The 26,708-nt window shown below is 39.5% G+C and overlaps 1 protein-coding gene across 3 annotated transcripts in view; it reads left to right on the top strand.

The window, feature by feature from the left end:
• The window catches only part of KCNAB1 (potassium voltage-gated channel subfamily A regulatory beta subunit 1), a 345,911-nt gene that overhangs the window by 127,349 nt on the left and 191,854 nt on the right, over window positions 1-26,708 (top strand). The gene's annotated exons all lie outside the window — the stretch shown is intronic.

The raw sequence follows: 26,708 nt of genomic DNA, 5'->3' as shown, positions 1-26,708 counted from the left end.
AAATTGATCAGGGATTGCTTGAGTCTTTGTTTTTTGTTGGTTTTCTGCTAAGAATGTGGGTCTGCATGAGATGGTAATTCCCGAGTCATCATTCAATCCTTTACCAAAAAGGGGACGAGGAAAGTAAGATGGTTTATAAAACTATGTTCCTGATGGTGGTAAACAGATTTAGTCATAAAAAGGGAATGCCTGTATGCAAACTATAATTTGAGGACAAATTATTTATATTGATAAATAACATTCACAGGTTTATATTAGTCAATTTAGAAAGTGATGTATTCGTAACAGTTCCAAGACTCCTTCAGTGACTTGGATTTTGAACAGAATGTGATGTGCAGGTGGAGCTGGTTGAGTCTTCCTACGGCACATCCAGTCGCCCTGTCCTTTTCTCAATAGCTGCAGCAGACTGAGGGTCTGAATGCCCCAGAGTGCAGGTAGCAGGGCCACTCAAGACCCCAAGTCCAGGTCTACTCACTCCAGCCCACACTGAGCTACATTTTCTTCTGAGATGCGTGAACAGAAAAGCGATCTTCTTATTTGGTTGTTATGGGGGCAGGTGTGGCGAGACCATCTAAAGATATGTATTAACATGTATGGTTTCTCCCTGCTTTCCACTTTCTTGTTTTATTCAAGCAAGTAGCTCATGCTTTCTTATTTGCAGAAAATGTGTTTTTTGTTTCCAAAATACTAAGTCCATTGAAGAGAGTCGGGTTTGAGAGAAAAGGCACTTCCCAGATTCCGCTGAGATTCTGCTGGATGGGCCCCATGAGACTTGCTCTCTGATAGCAGCTAAAGAACATACTAGGATCTCAGAGGGAATGGCCCTGTGGTATCAGAGAGACTGGTTCCCCAGCCAGGGATGTCCAAGCTCTCCTAAGATCTATGAAGCTCCCTGAGTGACTTCAGAGTAGCAGAGGCAAGAACCATGTGGTCTGGAACAAGGGCCAGCCAGGATAACACTGGACAGATGACTGATGATGGGAAGCACTTCCTGATGCCTTGGGAGTGTAAGACCCTGGAACCTTGGACCAATGCCAGCATCAAGGAGGGAGCAAGGAGGGATCCGGTATTGTCTGAAAGTTAAATTTCTTGTTACCTTGGCAGGAAGGGGTCCCTGAGTTGAAATTAAGTTAATTTTATAGTAAAATTTTACCATGCTATAATTCCTGCACACCTGAGTTTGTGGCCTGAGAGTCTCACCTGCTTCTTATGCATTTTGGAAGGTGGACAAGGAGAGCAGGAAGAATAATCCAGGCATCATTTCAAGATGGGAAAGGAGCCAACGAAAGTAAAAGGGATAAGGAAGAAAACAAGTGCTTTGTGCTATAGACATGAGTCTGAGGCTTAGCCATTCAGATACTACAAGGATTTGTTTTAAGAACAACGGAAGTTATTTTATGGAAATAGGGAATATTTTGTATTTGAATTTTTTCATCATTTCTTGTTCTGCCTTCACAGAAAAAAGAAATTAATTATTTGATTAAAAAGTTCCTTTTACTGGCATGCTTATTTCTCAAAAGAACGATTAAATGGTCTCCACTTCAGTTTAGAACAAGAGAGAATTTTATTAAAATTGAAGCTGAGTTGGTAGTGCAGAGCCAAGTCCAAAGAGAAAAGGAAAGACTCGGAGGTTCCTCTGGGGCTGTTACTGCCCCTCTGACGGAGGAGAGCTAAGGCCCAGGAACGTGCAGATGTATAAATAAGGAGAAGTGACACCTTCTCAGGGAGGCCATCGACTGAACGTGTTATTACTAAAATATCATGCACTGTTCTAACCATGATATAGCAGGAGTTAGGGGACAAGTGTGTCTCATTATTAAACTATCGGCATTAAAGCTTTTTCATATTTAATTGTGATTATTCAGAATCAGGATTATGCAGAATAAAGAGTTCCAAGGAGAGCATCATGCTCGTATAGTATTTGGATTCGTAACTATTAAGGCTGATGTGATTTGGAATGGATGAATTTGTTCAGCAAACACCCCTTGAGTACCCACTCTGTGCCAGGCACTGTTCTGGATGTTGAGTTTAAAGGAATGAACAAAATACAGTCTTTGCCTTTAAGAAGCTGACATTTTTGAACAAGGAGAAAGAGAAATAAACCAATGTTCAGCATATCAGGAAGTAAGACCTACTGGGAAGATAAGCAGGGCAAGGGTTAGCGAGTAACAGAGGGTGCTATTTAAAGAGGGTGGACAGGGATGTTTTTTGATAATTTTTGAATGTGACAGACTGGAAGAAGGTGAGAGAGCAAGTGAGCCTTTTGAGTATCTGGGGGAAGATCAATACAGATGGAACAGCAAGTGCAAAGGCTCTGGGGACATTTGCTGCATCTGAGAGGAGTTAAGAATTCAGTGAGGTTGGAATGGGTCAGGGAGGGAGAGGGCCAGCCAGAAGCCGGATCTGGAGGGCCTCGTGGACCATGGTGGAGATTTTGGATTTACTTCTGGGTAAGATGGAGCCATTGCAGGATTTTGAGCTGAAGAGTGACAAGATCTGTTGTAGGCTTTATAAGGATTGCTCAGGTATCTTGGTAAATAATGGACTGTAGGGGTACAAATGCAAGTCAAGAAGCCAATCAGAAAGAAGCTACAGTCATCTTCATGAAAATGAAGGTAACTTGAACTGGGGATATAGGGGTGCAAGTGGTGAGAAATGGTCAGATCTCAGGTAGACCAGCCCATGATGATACTGATGAGGTCCTATTACGTATGGAGCTTCTAATCTGGGGCTGTTCGTTGTAGTAATTAGACTTGAGCTTGAATCCAGTTCTGTCACTTATGCTGTCTGGGCTAGCTGCTCATCAGTAAAATGTAGATGATGACAGTATCCATCTTATAGGTTGTTAAGAGGATTAAATAAAGGGCTTAGCACAGCACTGATCTTAACATTTCAACATTTTAATTCTGTCATGTTAGTATTCAAAAGTATCTTATGATCAACATCAAGAATTAGTGTGGTCACATGTCTTTGTTCTAAACAGCTATTATTAAGTGGATGGTATATTTTCAAGTGATGGAATGTTGGAATTTAGGAAATACAGGGTATCAACATAAAAAAAAAGGAACACATATATCCTGAGGATTTATGAGCATGAGCTTCCAGATTTTTACTACAAGTTACTTTTCCCTTTTTGTTAGGGATCTATTCCTTATTTTCCCTTATTTTTCCCTTTCCAAAGAGTAAAGCAAAAAAAAAATCCGCCCCCATCTGTCAAATTTCAAAACTGGAAAACAAACATTTTTCCTGAACTGCTAGCAATTTACTTTTTTCTTGCCGTACCTAATTCTCTCTGGCACTATCCTGAGTTGCAAACAATAAATCATTTTTTAAAATAAAAGGCAAGCATTCAATCATATGGCTATGTTATTTCCCTGATACTAGGAAACTGGATTGTTAATTCTGGATTGTTTGAGTTTTTGATGAACAGAATTAATCTTCAGTATGATGTAGACACAGCCTTATAGGTAAAACGAGGCTACTGTCCTCTTTACCACAGAAGTTGTGGCCCTCTCTTGTTCTACTGGCAGTGGGCAACCACCACAGATTGCCACCACACAGGCTCACGGTGTCTATAGCTCTTATTGTCACCCAATCAAGTCAACAAATCTTTATCTAGTCCTTATGTATTATGGGTATAGCACTCTGGTAGGGTCTGTGCATGAAACAAAAGAAATCCTGAATTCTACTTATTCTTTAAGGAGCATGGAAGCTTGTACCTTATTGGGGAGACAAGATTCACCTGCTTAAATGACTTGAAAACAATGTAAGTAATATAAACGAGATTACTCTGGACAATTATAACAATATATCAAGTTGAATGTTATAAACCATGGATCCCAACTCATCCAATTTTATGGTCAACATCAGAGAGAGGAGATAGCTGACCTCTGATCATAAAAGCAAGGAGAAAGCTAGCAGCCCCCAGTCTTCCTGCTATCTTGGTGGCCAACCTGATTATCAAGTGTCACAAGCCAAAGAATGCAGGGGCAGAAGACTCCACAATTCTAGGATCTGGACAGAAAGCTGGGTGCCTAGTGCAATGATCCCCATTGTTTAGGGACACACAGCGGCCAAGTGCAGTGGCCAAACATATCCCGCAGGCCTCACCAAGAGTGGGATTTCAGCAGAATCAGCCCCGGCACCATCACCACCACCCTCTCCCCCAAATTAATATAGAGACTGACTGAGGAGAGAATGAGAGGTCTCCTGGTGGAGTACTGCAGTGGTCTTTCTCCTTTCACCAACTCCCTACAACAGAATGGGCTATTTCTCCTCCCACCCCAAAGCCAAGAGGGAGACTCCAGAAGAATCACTCATAAGACGCTATTCGAAGCCCTGTGTGGAGGGCAAAGGGATTCAGAAGGACGACTGTTAACACCCACGCCTTTACTTAGCTCCATTTACTGATTATAAATAATGCAGTTGTGCACTTGAATCCCTTCCTTTTAAGCATTATAGGGCTCACTGCGTAGAGAGCTGGGGATGTGAAACTCTGCAGCCTGGTTTCAGTTATCCACTCAGAAGCCAAGACTCCCTGTCCACACATGTAACATCAATTTGGGAACACCCCACGCATCACACATTTTATCTATGCTACTTACTTTTTTCCTGTTATCAATAATGTTAAACTGTTCTGTGCCCCCTCCCCTCCTTGAAGTGCATTAATAACTATGGAGACATGATGCTATTAGAACTCGGGCAGAGCTTAGTGACATGCACAACTGCAGTATTGTTGTGGTTTTCTGTGACAGCTGGCAGTGTGACGGTCTTCATTGAGTAAAGCAGGTGATAAGTATTGCGACCACATTTATGTAGACTATCACGTCTGGTAGGAGATGTGGATATTACACTTAAACAGAAAATAGAGCTATATCTTTACCTCGAAGACAAGTTGCCAGAGGTTTTAAACAGCATGAAAAGAACTATGGAGAGTACAAAAAGGAGACTTTTAATATGCTAAAGCAATCACATTTTCCCAAAGTTATGTGTGTACAAAAACCAATCGTAAAATTGTCAAATATCTCATAATAATGAGCATATTTCTCTCTGTGCGTATTTGAATGGCTCAAACTCTACTGTGAAGAAATAGGGTTATTATTGCTAGCGCAGAAGGTGCAGGTTGACTGCTCGTTTGGCCCTCTCTCCCCATGGTTTGTGGAAATTTATCTCAGGGAAGAGGGGAGTGTCAGCAGATGCCTTTTCTGAAAAACAAACAAAAAAAAATGGCCACAAGCCTGGCTCCAGCCAGAATGAACCCTGAAGCCTTCGCTCACTTGGTGAGCATTTCGTACCGGTGTCTGCTGAACCCCCCATCCTACATAGTATCTCTGACTGGATCGTTTTTGCTTCACGTTTCTATTTCTTTGGAAATATTGATGATCTCTCTCTTCCACAGCATCAGTAGCAAACATCATTAGCTCAAACTTACACATTCAACTGAAATTCAGCGGAAGAATTTGAGCAAATTCTAATTAACAATAGACACAGCATGAAAGGTATGCGTCTTAATTCACTGACACATTTGCTAGATTCAGTACTAAGATGGACTAGAAAAAATCCAAGCGTTTGGTAGGTACTTTCTCTCTCCCTTACTTTATTGGCTCCTCTGGTAGACTGAATGATGGCCTCCAAAGATATCCAAGTTCTAATTTCTGGAGCCTGTGAAAGTTACCTTACATGGCAAAAAGGACTTGGCAGATGTGATTAAGGATCTGGAGACAGGAGATTATCCTGGATCATCCGAGTGGGTCTTAAATGTAATCACAAATATTCTTACAAGAGAGCGGCAGAGGGATCTGACCACAGATGTGATGACAGAAACAATGCGACGTTTGGAGATGTTAAGCTGCGGGCTTTGGAGATGGAAGACGGGGCAGAAAACCAAGAAATGAAAAAGGTATAGAAATTGTAAAAAGGGAGGAAATGGATTCTCTCCCAGGGCCTCCAGGAGAAACCAGCGCTGTCTGTATCTTGACTGTAGCTCAGTGAAACGGACTTGGGACTTCTGACCTCCAGAACTGTGAGAGTAAGTTCATGTTGTTTTGAAGACACTAAGTTTGTAGTACCGTGTTTCCCCGAAAATAAGACCTAGTCAGACAATCAGCTCTAATGAGTCTTTTGGAGCAAAAATTAATATAAGACCTGGTATTATATTATATTATATTATATTATATTATATTATATTATATTATATTATATTATATTATATTATTAGACCGGGTCTTATAGTAAAATAAGATGAGGTCTTATATTATTTTTTTGCTCCAAAAGATGCATTAGAGCTGATTGTCTGGCTAGGTCTTATTTTCGGGGAAACGGGGTAACTTGTTACAGCAGAAATAGGAAATGAATACAGCTACCTACCAAGCTAAAACCAGGAAGATGGAGAGGAAACATGGAGCATTTGAGTGACCAGAGTGTGGAGTGACATTCTTTTTGAGCATTGCCCGGCTGCAGGGATAATAATTTAAGTTCCACCCCCCCCACCCCCTTCTCCATTAGCCTTCTTTCCCACTTGATCAGAAGGAGTCCCTCTTTCTTACCTCCATGTATATAACTCACATGCCCCTTATTTTTTGCCAGGTATAATTCCAATTATCTTGTGGGTAAATGTTTTCTTATCTGCCAACTCGATAGTAAACTTCTGGAGGGCAGGGATCCAATCTTGAATTTTTCCTTGATTCATTCATTCATTCAACATTTATTCAGTACCTGCTGTATACTTCGTACAATTCTGAGCACTGGAGGGGCAGAGTGAGAGGTGTGGGTATAAAAGCAAAAATGTAAGTAAATTTATATAATATGTGAAGTGCTGTGTCAAGAACATACAGTGAGGAGTTAACATTCATTGGGTTTTCACTATGTACAGGCACATTGCTAAGTGCTTACATTTCCTTCAGCTTTCTGTGGCAACATTTTCTTAGGTATCTAAAAATTCTTCAGGAATATTGTGAGCTAGAGGCAGGAAACTGGTACATACTTTGTCAACAGGAAAATTGAGTTATCAAACAATGAAATAATATTCCCAGTATCAGAGAATGAGCCAGAAGGAAGAGGGAAGGTGAGGTTTATCTCAGTGGTGCAGTATGAGTGCCCACTGTTACCTCCTGATGGAGTGGCCAGCCAGCCTTGTCAGTGGGGGAGGAGGTCACCATCAACCGATCTGTAAGCAGAGTGGGCTGGTGATTAGGGCCCACGCAGGGGCTCTGGCTTTGCCAGACAATGCAACAGTGGTCAAATTACCGGGGTTCTCTGGGGGTCCTTCTGGCCACCACTTTCACAGCAGGAAGCACCTTGTTTACTGAGGTGCCCTGGAATTCCTCAGGACCTGAGGCTTTCCGGATTCAAGCACTGATTCTCATTCCAAGCCAGTGTCCCAGAATACTGCTAACTATCTATCCATCTCCCAGCTGATGTAAAGGAGTGGAATACATCTTTTCACTATCCCTTACTTTTTTAATTTTTTGATTTTATTTTATTTTTTTTTATTTTTTATTTTTTTTATCTCAACCATGACTAATATATATTTTGTATCTCAACTCTAGCATAAATGGGTCCAATTTAAGATAAAATATTTCTCATTATCTACTATGTGGGATAAGGCCATTTTATAAAATATAACTTCATGTCTATATTATCACATGCCCTAAAGTTATAGATATGTCTTGTTATACAGAGAATTATCAATGGTGAATGACATTTTCTTACATTTTAAAATGGTTGACTATAAATGTGGAATCCTAATAGTTAGAACATATACAAGTTTAAACTGTGAACAAATAATAGTAGATACCCTAACAAAGGGTTTGTATCATAGGAGAACAATGGTTTTTTTAACTTACAGAATGAAAAGACATATGTTCCACATGTGTGAGCACACACACACATATACAAATATATATATATATATATATATATATATATATATATATATATATATATATATATAGACAGCTACATTTTAATACTGTTACAAATTGTATAACCCAAGGAAAAATAACTTACCTTTACATAACACTCAGATCCTTTTAAGGTCCTTTCACATCTGTTATCTCAATTTTATTCTTACAAGACTCCTGAGGAATAAGTGGAGTACGTGTATTTCCCTCATTTTATAGATGATGAAATCAAGGCACTGAGAAGCCAAGTGGTTTTAGAAAACTATATAGCCCAGCTCGGCAGTGGTAGAGTAAAGCCAATGCCCCTCCTTGGGATCAAGGTCCAGATCCTTTTCTTGACAGAAAACCAACACAATGGGGATTCTGTTACAGACCATGTACTGTATTGGGTAAGAACCTGGGCTTAGATCTCAGTTCAAATCTTGACTCTAGCATTTACCAGCTGTGCTGTCTTGGATAAGTCACATAACATTTCAAAGGCTCAATTTTTGTTTTTCAATCTAGAAATGGGAAATGATAGTGCTATATTATTCAGAGTCCATAAAGGTCAGTGCCCAGGCACAGAGCAGGGTGAAGAAAGATGGAGAGTGGACCCGAAGGGGCAAACAGAGAATAACCTGCAGAAGGACCTCATCATAGGTAGTCGTGAGGAAATACAAGATAAGGCAGGTGACAGGCTCAGGACAGTGCCTTGAACTAGACATAACAAGTCCTCAGTAAATGTTAGTTGTTGAAATTATTTTTATTATTATTCTCATTGACGTTTGGTGTTGTCTTTCAGCCGCAGGGAGGTATTGTTAGAAACTTGACTGAAAAGAACCTATTTTGATCTAGAACCTAGAATAATTATTCTGCTCAGAGATGGGATAGGTATGTCAGACATTCAGAATATAATTCTAGACACATCTACAGGACTAATTCACAAGATTAAAAGGGAACATTTATATGTACACTTTAACATTGTGTCTGGTGACAGTGTAATTAAGATTGTGTCTGGTGACAGTGTAATTACGATTGTGTCAGGGTTTCCATGTGTCTTGCTATTTTCAAGCTTTTATAACTTGGTTATAAAATTTTGCTCTGGTGGAAACTTGGCTTACTATGCCTCAGCCTTCAGATGAAAATTTTAACAGAGTAAAATGACCTTTTAATTGTCTTTCATTTGAGTAATAGAATATATGTGTGTGCTCCGTGGGTGTAGATATGTGTATATCTACCCATTAATACGTGTGGTAATAGCTCTGGAGTTCTGTGTTACTTCTTCCCTGTCTTGATACCATTAACCCTGCAACTTAACAAGGAAATGACTCAAAGATGACTCATCTACAATCCCACCTAAGGAAGAGAGAAGAAAAAAAGAGCAAAAGAACAAATAAAGAAAGGAGAAATACAAAGAACGGCTAAAGGACAGATGATTTACAATAACCTTGCAAATAATTTTTTAATATCTACCAGCATACACATTTTTCACAAAGCCTGTTCCCACTGGAGCTAAAATGCAGAGCCATTGCTCTGTACCCACATGCCTTCTTGGATTCACTGCAAAGGGAGAACAGTGATGCCGTTAGTAAATAACATTGCAGAGCAAACAGTGGGCTTTCCAGAATCTTGTTAAAGTGATGCTAATTTCCATCCTACTGCTGAACGAAAATCTAAGACAGGTAGCTAAATATTTCAGATACCTAAAGCATCCCTGATTAATTCCAAAGCAAATGTGCATCTCCAGAATGAAAAGCCTGCCGGGAGAGCAGCAACAAAGGGAGGAAAGGGACAGGACAGAAGCAAAGGAGACCTAAAGGGTGCTGGGTGTACTTTCTTTCTGGAGGGTTAAGTCAAGTGAGAGACAGTGGGGCTAAGAGAGAGAGAGAGAGGGCAGAGCCCATTTCTTTATTTAACATACATCCACAACTCAGCTTATACAATTTGTAGCAGTATTGAAATGTAGATTTTCTTTAAAACTCTTGAAAATACTCCTTTTTCCTTTTATGTTGCATATAATTTTAGGATCAGAATAGTTGTTAAGGATGAAGGAGTCTGAGAGGTCACTTAGTCTCAGCATCACAATGTCAGAGGCCTGCAGGCGCCAGGTGGGTAAAGTGAGTACCTGGCTGGCCCTTCCCCAAGCCAGCAGCAGAGGGACCCAACACGTAGTCTAAATGTACAGCTGCTCCTCAGCTTCTCAGGAATTCTTGCCGTGTTGAAATATGGGCCCCCTATTACCAGATCTTCCAATTTTTCAAGAGAAGCTGGAAATCCTCTAGAATGTCAACTCCAAGAAGGCGTGGATTTTTTTACCTGCTTGGTGTATAACATACAGTGTTATATGTGTGGTGTGCAGTGAGCACTCCAAAAATATTTGTTGAATGCATGCACGTAGAAAAGCTAGCAAGCAAGTAGGGTTTTTATGTGAATTCTTTTGAATTCTAATGCTGATAAATAGATTTTTATGTTGTCGTGGTTTAATTAAAAGGGGGTAAAATCCACCCCTATGTGGACCGAACAAAACCTATCTCCGGTCTAAGTACAGTTCATCATGGGATGCTGCTTTGCCTCCTGGGATCTAATCCAAGTTCCCTGTGCTATAGACAGGGAAACTGAGGCCTCCAAATAGTAATGCTTTGTTCAGGGGTCACCCAGATGATTCTCGGCAGAGTCAGAATCAGCAAGACAACCAGTAAACAGTCAGTTAAACCAACAAAACAACCTCCACCTTCTAGTTGCCCATCTAGAGCTTTCTCCTTTTTCATACCTTGCTGCTACTTCAAAAACAAATACAAAATCAACCACAGGAACGTCAAAAGATCAAGAAATAAAGTTAGGTTCCTTTCTAAGAGGTCAAAAGATAGCCAAGAACTTTGAAATTAAAAGATAATTTGCAAAAGGGTGATGGAACGTTTGAGAAAGATACAGGAGGGAACCCCTCCCGTAGCTCCTCCACAGCCAACCTGGCTGTGTAAAAAGCTCTCCTCGCCCACATTTTGTCTGTCAGAACCTGAAGTCCAGGTCATGCTGCAGGAGCAAACAGCCCCCAGATCTCAGCAGCTTCAAGCACAGGGTTTATTTTTCATTCACACTGCATTTCTTCATGGGTCAGCTGGATGTTCTCTCTACATTGTGCTTACATTGGGACCCACACTAAACAGCAACCAGCAGCCACCTCTAGGTCATTGTCCTTTGCTATGGCAGACAAATATGGAGAGTGTGGCAAGTGGCACACTGGCTCCTAGAGTTTCTGTCCAGAAATGAGGCCTGTCACCTCTGCTTACACGTTATTGGTCCTGTAAGTCACATGGCCACACCTAACTTAGAAAGGGCAGCAAAAACAACCCTGCCCATGGTTGGCATGCAGGGGCTGGAACTGCTGACAAACAGAAGAACAACTTGACTTAGCACAGCTCCAGAGCCTGGAGAAAAAGACACGCTCTCACAAAATACCGACTTAGGTCCACACGTTTGTTTCTTAAACATAGGCTAGTAAAGAAAAGCTAAATGTTCTACTCGTCAACATTTCCTATCGAATATTCTCTCTTGTGGGCCCTTGTGTATTTCAAGTTGTTCCAAGCGCAATCAAGTGCTTTAACCAGATGAAAGGAAACAAAAAGCTTGGAAATGTGGCTTAATTGTTAGTGCCATGTTAATATTCTTGATTTCCAAATAAATACGTAGTCTGCTTTGGCGAGATCCAGTTTTAATGTTGATTGTAAAGGCTCTCCCCAGCTCCACGATTGCCCTAATGCATACACGTGACCAGTATACTCTCTCTGGGCAAAGGCAGAGCTAGGCCTGCTCCAGAAAATGAAGTGTGTTCACAGACGCCATATTGCCATATTTCTATGTACTCTGAGGAGTCTCCAGGCCATCAGACAGTGGTGGGCATGGAGGGCCAGCGAGCCACACTCTGGAAACTGCAGGCTTAGTTGCTGTGTCCCAGCTGCACTGAAAACTGAAAAGCAAAGCTTTGGTTTGTTAACAAATGGAGACCAATAGTGTGCCCCTAAGCAGGGCTGATTATTTGTTCTCCCTGATCTAAACTGTAAGCTCCTTGGGGGAAGGACATTTTCCTTAACCAAAAATAAACAAGCAAAAGGCTTATTTATCTCTTTCTTGCAATATTAAAAACTTCATAACAGCTTTATTATGAACTTGACTTCACATATAAAATCAATGGCAATTACACTTAAGAGTAACTCGTTAAAAAGTTTGCATATCATACTATAGGTATGCGCTATCTGAAATTCCAGAAAGTATTCTCAGAATTTAACATAATCCTAAACACAAAATTTGTTGAGTAAGAGAGTGAATGAATGAATGAATGAATGGTGCAATCCACAGTCTTCTGCCATTGCCTATTGAGAACAATTGACAGCTCATGAAGAAGAGCTAGAAGGTAGAAGGCCACCCAGCTAGACTGTGTATGGTGACAGCTGGATGCTGGAACGCAAAGATGAGGAAGGAGCTCCAGGAAGCAGATGGAAAAGCACTCACTTGTCCCTCTGTCCTTACCGCTCTGGGGCTGCTCTGTAAAAACACCTCTATGAGGTTTGTCTGGTGGGCTCTGGGAAGCCTGGAGGAAGTTCCCTTTCCCCTTGCTGCCTCATGTCCTTATTTGCCTTTTGCTGCAGACACCCCCAGACTGGAGAGGAGCAGAATAGAGACAGCATAGTGATTGGACAAGGAAGGAAGCGGGTGTAGGAACATGGTGGGAGGAACTTTTCCCGGCTCCATTCCTGTCAACACACCTCTCTCCTGTCCTTCCTTTCAAATTAAATCAAATGTTCATTAGAGTGGATATGTCTGTACTAGATATGATTTGGTTAAGATTGCTGAATCTCCCCGTTCAAGAATGGCTAGTGTTTGCAGAAGCAGGTAATAGAAATGCTATAGTGCGTGAGCAGTTCTCCCCCAGAGAAACAGTTGTGGAGCAAACCCAGAGCCCTTCTTATGTGCAACGTGCATGATGTTGGCTGGCCATATCCTCACACACGCCTCAGAGGTAAATAACCTATTAGCTCCATTTTGCAGATGAGCAAACTGAGACATAGGGAGATTAACAGTCAAGGCCAAAAGCTAGTGAGTATTGATGGTATTTGAACACTGACAGCCTGGCTTGAGTGCTCTTAGCCACTATAGTATACTTCTATCTCTATACCCATTTTTCCTTGTTTCTCTCTATTTTTACTTTGCAAGCGTACTAAATTACAGAGCAAAGATGTACATGGGTTCTGGAAACTCAGATACCTTTTGCACCATTTATAACATTGTTTTTATAGCAAAATGCATTTGATTTCCAAACAGCCAGCTTGCAAATAAACTTTTGAGCTTCACTCTATTTATAAGATGGATTTTTTTAATTTCATTTTAAATTCCAGGCAGTGAAAACAGCATTTTAAATAAATCAAAAATTCTGTTTCAGAAAGTCAAAGTCCTCTGACTTATCCTAGAATTAAAAATAGTGGAGACGCACCTTATATATGTCCATTATGTTCCAAAGTCAGTGGATAAGGAGAAAACCAAGTGTAAGCAAAATTACCTTTGAAAATCCTTCCAGAAGGCTCCACATGGGAGGTCACTATACCAGCTCCCAGCCTACTGTTTCCTGCAGTGCTGTTGGATGCCAGGTGAAGCAGTCAGTGTTTAGGGCCATGAACTTCCGGGTCACTTAAGTCCAGTGAGGTGTCACTCTGTGTCAGTTACAAGGGACTGGGTCCCACTAGGAAATGGAACACTTTCCCACCTTCTGGTCACCCCAGAATAGCCTTTAGATGAAGGAAATCACCAACAAGAATGGCTTGAATTATTTCTCCTCTCCCTTTTCTGACTTAGTGCCTTCTGTTAAATTTGGGTATATTAAATGAATGTTTGATGGGACTGAGCTCAGATGACATGTACAGTAAGGCAGACTGCTAAAAATCTTAGGGCTTCAGAATGATCTCAAAAGATTCACACAAGCATTCTCATTCTTACTCCTTTACCCAGCACTTTTACAGAACCACAGGTTTCCCAGATAATTTCCCCTAGAAACACGACATTGAGGAATAATTACCGGATGGCTCGAATGGCTGCTGAGGTCTCTCACTTGCTGAGCCAGCTGTCTTAGCTCATGTAGAGACTCAGGTGCTTTTATAAGTTGACATATGTGAGGAGACATTATGCTATAAACTGCTTGGATTATGAGATATCAGCTCTCCTGTTATTAAAAGGTGATGTCACAGATGTGCCAAGAGGAAGCCCACATTTAAAATTATTTTTCCAAGAGGATGACTCTGTACCAACCAGTCTCACGTTTTCACCGGTCTTGGCTTGGTGCCCAAATCAACATCCCTTGACATTCTGGTGGACTTACCTCTGTGGTTTGACTCCTAATTCCTTCTTAATTTTTTATGATTTGGAACTCACGTTGGAAATGTGTTCTCTGCCCTCCCCCTCCATATTGCTATATACATATTAGTGACTGGTTGCCAAGAAGCTTCTTTAGGTAAGATGCTAGACATTAAGGACCCATGACTGGAGTGGGTTGAAAGTGCCTTTCAAAGCAGCATAAAATGGAATCACTTCTATTCCATTGGTATTGGGTCTGGGGGTAGAGAAATGACACTCGCATTCATCAAATTCCTCCTCTAACCAGTGTACATAGAGTTGTATTTATTTACATCATTACAGTAGAACTTCAAGCCACTTAAAACTGTAAAAATATGTAACAACCATTTATGTACTTGGTTCATCTTCAGTCTGTTTGTACTTTGCCTCCCCCCGCCCCACTTTTTAAATCTATCTTTCATCCATTAAAAATAGCTTTAGAGAAGTATTTTTTAAACAAATCCCTTGATCCTGTGTGAGATCTGTGTCATTCTGAAGAAAGGATTTGAGGTGTTTCTTTTGTGTGCTTGCAGGTTAAGTTGCCATGGTAATGGCTTATTGTGAAATATTGGGAGAAGTGCATTAGGAACATTGCATGTGGCAATTCCATATTGGGTTCCTGTTATTAGAGCCTGGGCACAACTTGACTTTTCTCAGTCCCAAACAATCTTTCCATACTTTTATAATAATAGGAATTTGTATTTCTAGCCCGAGGCTGTCTTTTTCCTACCTCATGATGCTTTTAAAAAAACTCAAAAGAGAATCATTATGGAAATTGCTTTGTATCAGGTATTACAGAGAAACAAAGTTCTCATGATTTTGACAGCATTTCAAACATGTAGAGAGCACTTTCTTTTTATTTTTTTTTACTCTGCATTATTACTACTGCTTAATGTCACGAAACATCACATAGAACAACTGTCAAAAACTGGAACAATTTATTTTGCGTTTTTCTGCATTTGCTCTCATGTCCTCGGGACAACACATAGTTTTATGAAAATATATGAAGAATCAGGTCTGCTTCCAGAGTCTAATCGGACATGTTTTAAAAAAAGAAGCCATAATCTTGATGCTGCTTTGTCAGCATCTTTTTGAGCTGAATGGATAGACAAGTATTTTCATTTAAGTAATTCAAGTTCATCCTGTCCTTGGCAACAGTTTGTCTCTCTCAAGCTTTTGGGAGGCCAACCTATATTTTCTAAATTGGTCTATATTGCAATGCACTTCAATTAGGAAGCATAATAGATAGGTACAAAGTGATTTCATTAAGACTTTGTTCTATAATTACCATCTATCTCCAGGAAAATGTTGCCCATATGTTTCCCGTGAATCAGTGACATTTTAGTGATTTTGATGAACAGGTTTTTCTAAGGATGCCTCATTTATCCATGCATTTATTCATTCAATGGATAATATTGTGCACCTACTTTGTGTCGAGGATGGTAACTCGAGGCCACACACTGACCTGGCTGACAAGAGTTCTCAAGTTCAGAACTGGTTCTACATGGGAGCCAGTCGTCAGAGGCCACCCCTGTTTCCTGGGACTTTGCAAACTTTGGTGCTTTCTCCCAAACCCTCACAGTCAGCCATTTTGCAATGGCTCTTCATCACAATCTCATTCATTCATTCAACTAGCATTTATTGGGCCAGGCTCTCTACCATGCTCAAGAGATATCAAGGCAAGAGTAGTCTTCCCTAAGAGAAGTCCAGACACTTCTGGAGTCCTGTCCTTGAGCGTGTGAGCTCCGAGGAGTTTGTTTTCTATTGACCCCTCAGCAATCACACTCTGTAAGAGGCTTTCTTCAAACTTATACATCTCTTCATTTTCTTCTTTCCCTTTCCTTGTCCAAGCAAGGGTTTATGAAAGTGCAATTCCTAAGATCACGGCACTGAGCTTCATTTGCTGGGTGTGCCCATGAGTACAAGGGACAACAACTTTCATTGCTTGAGACTTTGTTATGTGCTAGATGTGATGTGAAGCACGTTACACACGTCGTCTCATTTCATCCTCACAAAAACTGTACAAGGTAGATGCTACCCTTCTTCCTGTCTTACAAATGAGGAAACTAAGGCTCAGAGTAACCATTCTGGTATCTCTTAGGTAGATAAGTAGAAAAGCTGAGACCTAAATCCAGTTCTGTCTGAGTCTAGTGCCCAAGCTCTTAAACTTCATGCTATAGCCATCCTTACTCTACAACAAATTATGGGTCTAGTTCTAGTGACTGTCCATTCTCATCTATAAACTATGATATCCGTGCCACTATTTTTGTTATACTTTATTGAGAAATATATGTCTCTTATAAGTCTCTTTCAAAATAAATGTGACTCATAGACCCAGGTGGAAGTAGATACTATTATGTAATGCATTTCAGAAAGATTTAGATTTAAAAGAAAATAACTTCTCTTGATTTCCTTTGAGTACTTGTTCTACATTTTAAAAAAATAAATTTTATACAAAATTCAAAGTTAATTTTTTTAAAAAATGTGATGTTTCTATATTAAGGAATGTAAGGTTTCAGCATAACATGAAAGCCTGAAATATGTATCATATATCTTTGGCTCATTCAAGTTTTTCTATCTTTTTTTTTTTTTTTTTAGCAGTTTGACTAAATATGCCTAGGGATGACTTCCTTTGTATTTATCCTGCTTGGGTTTGCTGATCTTCTTGAATCTGTAAATCAATGTTTTCACCAAATTAAAATTATTTACTAATAACTTTCGCCTAATTAGGTTTATAATTGCACAAAACAAAGGCCCCTTTGCTCCTCAAGTAAGGTGGAGTTTCCTAAAGGATGCTTGTAATGTAATGGACTGTGTGAATGATAAGAGTCTCATGGGACTTCAAGGAAAACCACCATAGAATAGCCAGTTCTCCCCTGACCTCGATACCAGGCAGCTCTAGAAACCTCAGATGCAGGAGTTGGTACATCATCCACCAATAGTGGGTGCTTCCTCATTAGGCTCACTCCGCTTTTTCTGGGTACCTGCTCCCTTCTCCTACACTTCTGACTTGCTTTCTCACGTCTTCTTTTCTTTCCTGTATTTTTTCACCTATCACATTGGATCTGATTAATCATAACTCTCCTTGCCATGACATTTCTATACATCTTTTCAGCTCCAGCGCTACCTGCTAACAACCGCGTTTTCTCAGTATCTCCCAGCTAAAATTTCTGAGATAGCATCAGATAGGTCCAGCTTATGACATTACCTCTGTACAGGCGGAATCCTCGACACCAAGACACTGGCAAGTATATAGACACTGAATTGCCCGTAGGGAGGTGACCACTCTAGTCCCAGCAATTTTCAGTGCACAAGGGTGTAATAGTGGGGAATGGGAGTCTCATGATAAAAAAACATAACTTTTTCAGTGCTTTTTCAGCAAGGTCATGAATGGGAGCTAGAGGCATGGTTAGCAATTTAATGGCCACATCTAGTTTATTCTGAAGCCTTATTTCTATATGTGAAATTCCAAAGATGCCCCCAGAACGCTGCCATGGATAATTGTACAGCTTGGGCTTTCTAATCAGTGGACTTCAAGGTCGACTATGGTGTTTTTAACTGATTTTTTTTTTTTTTTGGTCTGGATGTTCTACTAGTTGCTGAAAGTGGAATTGTTTATTTCTCCCTTTAATTTTTTAAATTGTTTCATATATTTTGGAACTCTATTATTAGCATGTATATATTCATGATTGCCTGTCTTACTGATTAATTTAGCTTTATATCATTATAAAATGTGTCACATTATTTTTGGTAATACTCTTGTCTTAAAGTCTGTTTTATTAATATAGCCACTCCAGCCTTCTTCTTACTGTTGGCATGGTTTAATTTTTTTCATCCATTTACTTTCAACCTATCTCTTTATATAAAGTGCATCTCTTGAAGACAGCATGTACTTGGATCTTGCTTTTTTATCCATTCTAACATCCTCTAGCTTTTCGTTGGAATGTTTAGTCTATTAACATTTAATGTAATTGTTGAAAACGTTGGATTTATGTTTGGATTATGTTTTCTGTTTGTCCTTTCTTTTTTCTTTCTTTCTTTCTTTCTTTCTTTCTTTCTTTCTTTCTTTCTTTCTTTCTTTCTTTCTTTCTTTCTTTCTTTCTTTCTTTCTTTCTTTCTTTCTTTTGTTCTTCCTCACTGTCTTACTTTGGCTTTTTAAAATTGCATTTAAAAATGCATTGTGGTTTATCTATTGCCATTTTAGCTATACCACTTTGCATTATTTTTAAATGGTTGGTCTAGGGAGTACAACATACATCCTTAAATTTTTAAAGCTTACTTAGAGTTAGTAACACTACATGTAGAATGTAGAAATTTGCAAATTTATAAATTCATTTGTAGCCACTCATTCCCTTTAGATTACAGATGTTTTAAACCCTCAAGACAATGTTATCATTTTCACTTTATAGATTAAATGGTATTTTAAAGAAATTAAGAGAAAAAATCATCTGTTGTATTTACCCACGTTTATCATTTCTAATGTTCTTCACTCCTTCCTGAAGATTTTTTATTGGATATTATTTTCTTTACACCTGCAGACCCTCCTTAGCATTTCTTATTCTAAAGATCTGCTAGTGATACATTTTCTTAGATTTTTTTTCAGTCTAAAAAATGTTTTTAATTTGTCTTTGTTTTTGCAGGATATAGAATTCTGGATTGAATTTTTCCCCCTAGTAATTTGCAGATGTTGTTCATTGGTCTCTGGCCTCTACAGTTTTTACTGAGAAATCAGTTTATTTAAATCATATTGTCCTGTCAATAATGCATCATGTGTTTTTAGCTGCATTCAAGTTTTTCTCTATGTCTGGTTTTTTAACAGTTTGACTATAATGTGCCTAAAGATGGTTTTCTTTATGTTTATCCTGCTTAGGGTTTGCTGACCTTCTTGGATCTATAAATTAATGTCTTTACTAAATTTGGGAAATTTTTAGTCATTGCTTTTTAAAGTATATTTTGTCTCACATTCAATTACATATGTTAAACCTTTGAATATTTTCCCCCAAGTCCTTGAAGGTTTGATCATTTCTTAACATCTTTTTTTCTCTTTAATTTTAATTTGGTAATTTCTATTCATCTAGCTCCAAGTTTATTGTGTTTTACCTATGTTATCGCCATTCTGATGTTAAGCTCGTTCAGTGAATGTGTCCCCATACATTGTATTAATTTATTTAGGAAATTGCATCTTTAAAAAATATATACAGCTTCCATTTATCAGCTGAAATTTCCTTTTATTTATTATAAGCATATTTTCCTTTCTATCCTTGACCAGAGTTGTAATTGCTGCTTTAAAATCTTTGTCTGCTAATTCCAACATCTAGGAGATCTCAGCATCATTCTCTCTTTGTTGTTTTTTATCTTGAGAATAGGTCATATTTTCCTGTTTCTTTGTATGTGGAATAATTTTGGATTATATTCTGGACATTGTAAATGTTGTATTGCAGAGATTCCTCATGCTATTATATTTCTCCAAAGACTTTTTGTTGTTGTTGATATCACAGGCAATTAACTTAATTGAATTCAAAGTGCAAATTCTGTCTCTTGGGCAGCAACTGCAATCTCATTTCTGACATTTTAGTCTCTCCTTGCCCATTTGGAGTCTGCCTTGGAAATGTTTGGTTCAGAGACCAGCCAAAGATTTGGGCAGAATCGGTACAGAGAATTTATAGTTCCTCTCTCTGGCTCTCTAATTTCTGTGATTTGTTTCTCGCTTTCTAGTGGCTGTGCTTGTCCCAAACTCTGCCCTCTAATTCTTTAAGTCGGAAAGACTACAAGTTTTCTATCAGAGTCTTAGCCACTCCACCTGACATAGACTGAGAACTGCTGTCAGGCCAGAGTCATGAAAATGGGAAATCCATCCAGTGCCATTCCCTTCTTTCAAGTGTCAGTTCCCCTCTGTCAAAGTCTGGGATTTGATTTTAACCTACTTACAAGCTCAAAATAAGCTTGTCAATATTTCATGGGTCATAAACAAGGGCTTTATTACTCATGGCACAGCAAGCACTATGTGTACAACATGCTAGCATTAATTTCTCTTGTCCCCAAGTTTCATATAAATTGGTCCATGGGCCCAGATGTATGCCTGCACGCACATGGGTTGTACTATAGGAGAGGAACACTGAGCTTGGGGAATCTGCCTCTTTTACATTAAGCAGTTAATCAGCCTGCTCTTTGTCCCTCAGGGAGACATACAATCCTTCAAGACTATTTACTGCAAATTCAACCCTGAGTAATGGCCCAGGTTATAAGCAGTCAGGTTCTCACATCCTAGGCACACCCAGAAAGAACATCCAGGGACGTATAGCAAATTGTTCCTCTCAACACTCGCCAGAATGTACCTTCTGTTGGTTGCTCTTTGGTGCCTTCAGGTAGTTGCATTTATATTTTGTCCAGAGTTTATAGTTAAATTCAGGAGGATCATTCTGATAAGAGTTTATTTGGCCATTACAGGAAATAGAATTGGCCACTTCACCAGTATAGACCACATTGTGAATGGTTAGGGAAGAGCCCCACCAAGCATTGATCAGTGACCTAGAGTATATACTGCCTTGTATGGGACAGCACCCTAACCTTACAGTGGGTGGGTCTTGTTCAGGCATAAAGTTAGTCAACTATGAAAGATCAGGGCCCCGAGGTCTACAGACGTGGCCTTTCTGCCCCTCTTTTTTCACAATCCAGTGAGGGAATCAACACATCTGACACACTCTCACCTTAGATTTTGGTTTAATAAACTGAGTTGCTAGGACGGAAAATGTCAAACACCTAAGGTTCTCATAAATTATATTAACAGAATAGCTCTGGGCCTGATAAATAAGGTTGACTCAAGCCAATTCAACAGAAGTGTCAGCTCCTCGAGGAAATCCCAGACCAGAATGCAAAGTATGAGAAGACAGATGGATCTGCCTTATTTGCTGACACCAGCAGATGAAGGCGTGCTGTCATCATGGGGCTGTTCACAGGGCCGTCCTCCCAGAGGGCAGCAACTTGGCCTGGCAGCTTTGCTAACCTAGAGGCTCTTTCTACTGCAAAGAAAGTAAAGAAAGCAGCTGGTTCCTGTTGCATTCATCAGTCCTCCCATATTCTTTACTACCTATAAGCATCGGGCTTTCCACTGCTCTCTCGTCCTTACTTTATTCTTTTGTTTCTTTTTTGTTGTTGTTGTTTTGCACTTGCTGTTTCCTCTTTCTGGAATGCTCTCATCCCAGCAATTAGCATGCCTCCCTCCCTGACTTCACTCACTTCTCCACTCAGATATGTCTCCTCCTTAAGGTCTTATCTGGGTACACTATCTAAAATAGTAATCGCTGTTATTCTCCATCCCTTTATCCCATTTATTTTTCTTCATAGCATTTATTACTATTTAGTATAATACTATATGTTTGTTTGTCTCTCTTCCTCACTAGAGCATAAGGCCCTTAAATGCAGAATGTTGTCAGTTCCATTACTTGATGTATTCCCAGCACCTTGAAGGTGCCTAACACATAGTGGGTCCTCAATAAGTATTTGTAGAATAAATGACTAAGACTTATTAGCATTAAGAGTAGAAAGAACATTCATAATGTTGCAGTTTAGACTCCATGCTCTGAAAAGAAAAGCAGATAAGAAACAACTGACAAGAACGCCAACCCATGAACCTCTCTGTCTAAGTAAGGTATAACCCTTTTCAAAGTTTAGTCCGCCTAATTAAGCATATTTTTTAAAAATCTGGTAAAGGCAAATGTAAGAGCAATAATAAAATAGCATGTTTCCATGGTATTCAATCCCACTCACGTATTCAATTTGAAGGACAGTGGAAGAGTTTTGTGTTAAAATCAGGTACTTTACTTCCTTCTCACTGGAAGACTTATAATTAACCTAAATTAGCCCGAAGTACTCAGAAATGCACATGGCGATACCATATGATCTAAATGCCTTGCCTTTGAGTAGATATAACTAACTCAGAACATGGATTGAAAAGCATTTTCTACTCAATAATGTATTTTTTAAATGCTTTTTTCATAATGAGATAGATCAGGAAGCACTGATTCCTATATGTTAATATTTCCATGCTACTTTGAGAAATATGGTTTTCCCTAACATTTGACAAGTTAGAAATGCCAGTAATTTATTAAACATGTTTTATATACATATGTGTGCATATATAAATATAATATATATGTGTGTATATGTGCGTGTTGTGTGTGCTATGTGCAGACATGGTGGTATTGACACAGATATAGTACTATGAACTAGACCCTGGGGTTACACAGGCAAATTAGGGCTCCATTATTGAGCAAGTATTCAGTCTAGTAGGAGAATTGGAAATATAAACAAATAATTGAAAATCTGGGCCATATAGAATCTATAAGAGAACTATTCTGGATAGAGTCATGAGAGATAAAGATAAAGGTCAAAACATTTTTGGAAGATGATTGAGGGAAAGGAGGCAAGCATCTCTGGTAGGTGGCTTCCTTCATTCCCACTTATCTCTCTTGCTTCAAATTTTTGGCTCTGACCCATAGCTTTGATGTTTTCCTTTGGTAGCCACCCCACCTTTGGGCTTCTACACAATTCTGTTCTTTGTCTGACACTTCCATTTGTGTCTTCATGCTGTCTAGCTCCTGACTTCATGGGACTGTGTTCCCCAAACCTCCCACCACCACCCCACAATCCTTCCCATCCATGCTTTCCCATACCTCATGGGAGAGCTAAACATTTAGATAAGAAAAAGCTGGACAAAAAAAAAAAAAACCAAAGGCACAAAAAAGGATGCAGAGGAAGTTGCCTATAGTTTGGAATGGAATAGGAGGTAGGAAACATGCACTATGGTTACGAGGCTGGGTCGTTGGAGTAGATTATAAAGGGCATGGTACACCATAAGAAAAGAGTTTGAGCTTTGTTCTGGGGTCAGTGAAGAGCTATCGAATGCTTTTGAAGGGGAACTGTAATACTTGGAGTTTGTCTTGAAAGAAGATAAGAAGATAGAGTTTTCTAAGACAAACTATAATAAGATAAATATTTCTTATGGACATTGATCTTTCATCAATCAGCCTCAAACTCACTAGATTTCCCAACTATCATCCCTCATTTTTGCACATATGACGGTTCTGGTTAAGTCTTCTAGGTTATGAATTTAATACCCTTATTATTTAGTGGGTCACTTCTACCCTGCAGTTATGACATTATTATATTAAATACAACTGCAAGATATAATTATTATTGACTAGAGTTTCATCAAGTTAGTCTCGGCCCATCGTTGCAGCCTGTCTGCCCTTCCTAGCTGTGGGCCAGCTACAAGTTCAGTAATCACATCTTCTGTTCTTAGCAAAATCATTAACGGAGTTGTTGGACAGAATGCACTACAGTATGAAACTGTATTGCACTGTGTTAAAGATCTCCTCCCAGGGGAAAATAGATCTCTAATTCAATAAGTTTTGAGCAAGTTGTTTAACCAGCTCCAAAACCACTGACTCCACACTCCATCTGGTGAGTCTTTGCCTTATTGGAACAGAGATGTTTGATATTTATATCATTTCCCTAATCTACCAGTTTAGTCTATCTAGATGTCTAGTTCTTAAATGTGAAACAAGTCTGCCTTTCTGTATTATCAAAATTTTCTAAAGCGAGTTGCTTTCCAGGTGGGAGGTTATGGTGAAGTTTAAACACACTTGATTTTGCTGCACTTTCTTTTTGCTGGTGAGTACCTTGCATCCGGCCAGTCAATGTGAGCTCTCCAATACGTAGAGGGAATTGTGGACCCAGGAAGAAAACAACAAAACCATAGAATTCTTGACTTTAAAGATCAAAAAAAAGGCAGGTGGAAATATTTTAAATGCCTTGCGATCAGACAGAGCTAGTCCCCATCCTCCTACATCTTCTCTTTCTCCCTTTTGTATGGATACAAAATAAAGATATTCTGAGTTGGGAAGAGGAAGGAGAAAGTGGGAAGAAAGCAAGCAAGAGAATTAGATGCTGGGGGTGGGGAGCATGTCCCCTGCCTACAGCCATAGGACACGTCAAGAAGAGGATGGAACTCTACCTTTGGGGATGGAAGAGGAGAGGGAAAACAGGACCTACAGTTGAGCTGGAGTTCTGGGAGGAAACTGCCTTGCAGATGGGCCTTAATGGAGAATGATGGGCTCAACAGGAGAGCTGAGAAGTTTTGCTCCTGACTGTCATCAGCCACGTGACCTCATCTGCCCCAAGCAATGACCATTCTTTTATCACGCCCCTAAGACTATGCCTGATGCAGAGAAAACCTCTGCTGAGTGAACTAGTGTTCGCAGAGTCATCTTCTGTGGTCTCAGCCTTTTTTAGTGGTAGACCGTGGCTCACTTACTTCTGCCCTTCCAGGGAACACCATAAACCTTCTCAAAGTCTCCAGGCCTTTCAGGCTTGGAGCAAAACCCCTGGCATTCCTGCTTCTGGCTTACTATTTGGATGCTCCTCTTTTAGAGTGTGCTTCTTATCTCTTATTGAAGCTGTTTTTAAAGAAAAGACCAGGGAGACTGAATCTCCTTCTTCTCTTCCTGAGTACAGTCATCACCGTAGCCCAGGAGAGGTTCTTATGGGTGGTAGGTGTGGCTCTGGCCCCAAGGCACTTCTGGAGAGGGGCTCCTCGTGGACTGTCAACACTCAGGCTCTGGAAGCCTGCCCCTAGAAGCCTTGAGGTGATTGGCTTTGCTTTGCAAACAAATATTGCCTAGCCTGTTCTTTAAAAGTATCGTTAGATCCTTTTCTGAACACTGAGCCCCCATGTGTCTCGTAGAGTATCTAGTAATATGTGGGTATGGTATGCAGAGGCAGCTAGAGGAACGTCAAGCTGAGGAGATTAGAGAAGTGGTCCAGGTCAGTGGGACCCAATCACCCAACATAGATGCTTCAGTACATGACAGGATGAGAAAAAGTAGAACAATCGAGTGAGATTTGCTTTACTGTTAATCATTCAATGTAAAATAATCCTCCTTTATCGTTCTTACGATAATTTTCAAAAGTGTTTTTACATATAGACACTAATATAACATAATTTTACATAATGCAAATGAGAGCATTATACATGATTTTTAAGGTACAATTTAGACAGGGTATTTTCTTTCATTGTTTTGTGGTGTTAAAAGGCTTTTTTAAAATTTATGAAACCCCGGTGATAGCAGGATGGTGGGAAGCATTTTGTTTGCCTGTTTGTTAATGTCCTCATGTGGCAAAATAAAAGTTAGCAACCTTATGTCCATTCCCCAGGTTCTTTTAGAATGTTTACTTGTACTTGAAATCTAAATATCTGCAAACCCCTAGAAGGTCAAATTTTCCTGGGTCTTGTACTCTGAGCCCCGCTGGGATGAGCCCGATGACCACTGAAAGAAGGGGAGATCTGCGTCCACATAAAAGTCAGCTGTGACCTGGAAACTCTCTCTTGTCCTGTCAGAATGTGCCTGAGCTCAGGGGTCTAAGGCTGGGATGCAAGAGGACTTCCCTGCAGCCTTTTTCTAATTTGCCATATGTGAAGATGCAGTCTAACTTTGCATAATCTTGATCAGTTACATCTCTTTACAAATTTCATTTTTTAAAAAAGCCATACATAGTATATAGGTTTTGTAATTAAAATGAGGTGTTTTTTGTTTTGTTTTGTTTTGTTTTTTTAAAGGTTGTTCTGGGCTTTATGTGTTTGGATTCTTAATTAGATTAGAGATTGTGGGCATTCCTTTATTTGAATGGTATATTTTAAAATATGAATAGCTAATGAAACTTTATATATATGAGTAAGGAAAGGTCAAGCTTGCATAAGTAGTTCGATTCCAAGTTTTTCTTGTTTTCACGTAAGGATCCCTCTCCTTCACCAGTTTTCACCAAGTTTAGTCATCCAATTTTCTTTTATTAAGCGGAATCCTTAATATTCTGTCCCACTGTACAGAGGGTGCCAAAAAATGTATACATATTTTAAGAAAGGAAAAAATATTAAAATTGTAATAATGTATACCGATAACAAAAGGTGAATACAAGTCATGCTTGACTTCTGCAATTACAAGAGGTGCTCAAAGTGGTTACCATCAACATCCAGACACTTCTGATTATGGTGAACAACGTTTAGCAACGTTGACCAAAGTGTCCACTTGTATACATTTTTTGGCACCCACAGTATTTACCCATACACCTGTGCCTTACATTTACTGCTGAGAATTGGTTTGTAGTATGATGCTTCGCCCCCTAGTGGATGGGTTAGTTCCAACCAATATTTGTCAACATCTATTTCTGTAACAACACAGCTTTTCCGAAGAATGTAACTGCACCTGCAGTGGAGAATGTTTCTACCTGCTAAATGGGGCTGAGGCCTCTGTACTCAGTAATTTCTACCCTCCCTGAAAGTGCAGTGATTACCTTCTAGTACTCAGACCATGGTCAGACCAAGAGGCTTGATTTTTCTTTCGGAAAATGTGGCCATTGTGCTATTTAGGAAAATTGAAAAGTAATAATGAAATT

Source organism: Rhinolophus hipposideros, assembly GCF_964194185.1.
Source record: "Rhinolophus hipposideros genome assembly, chromosome: 2".
Taxonomy (NCBI): domain Eukaryota; kingdom Metazoa; phylum Chordata; class Mammalia; order Chiroptera; family Rhinolophidae; genus Rhinolophus; species Rhinolophus hipposideros.
This window is presented reverse-complemented; position numbering and strand designations above follow the sequence as displayed.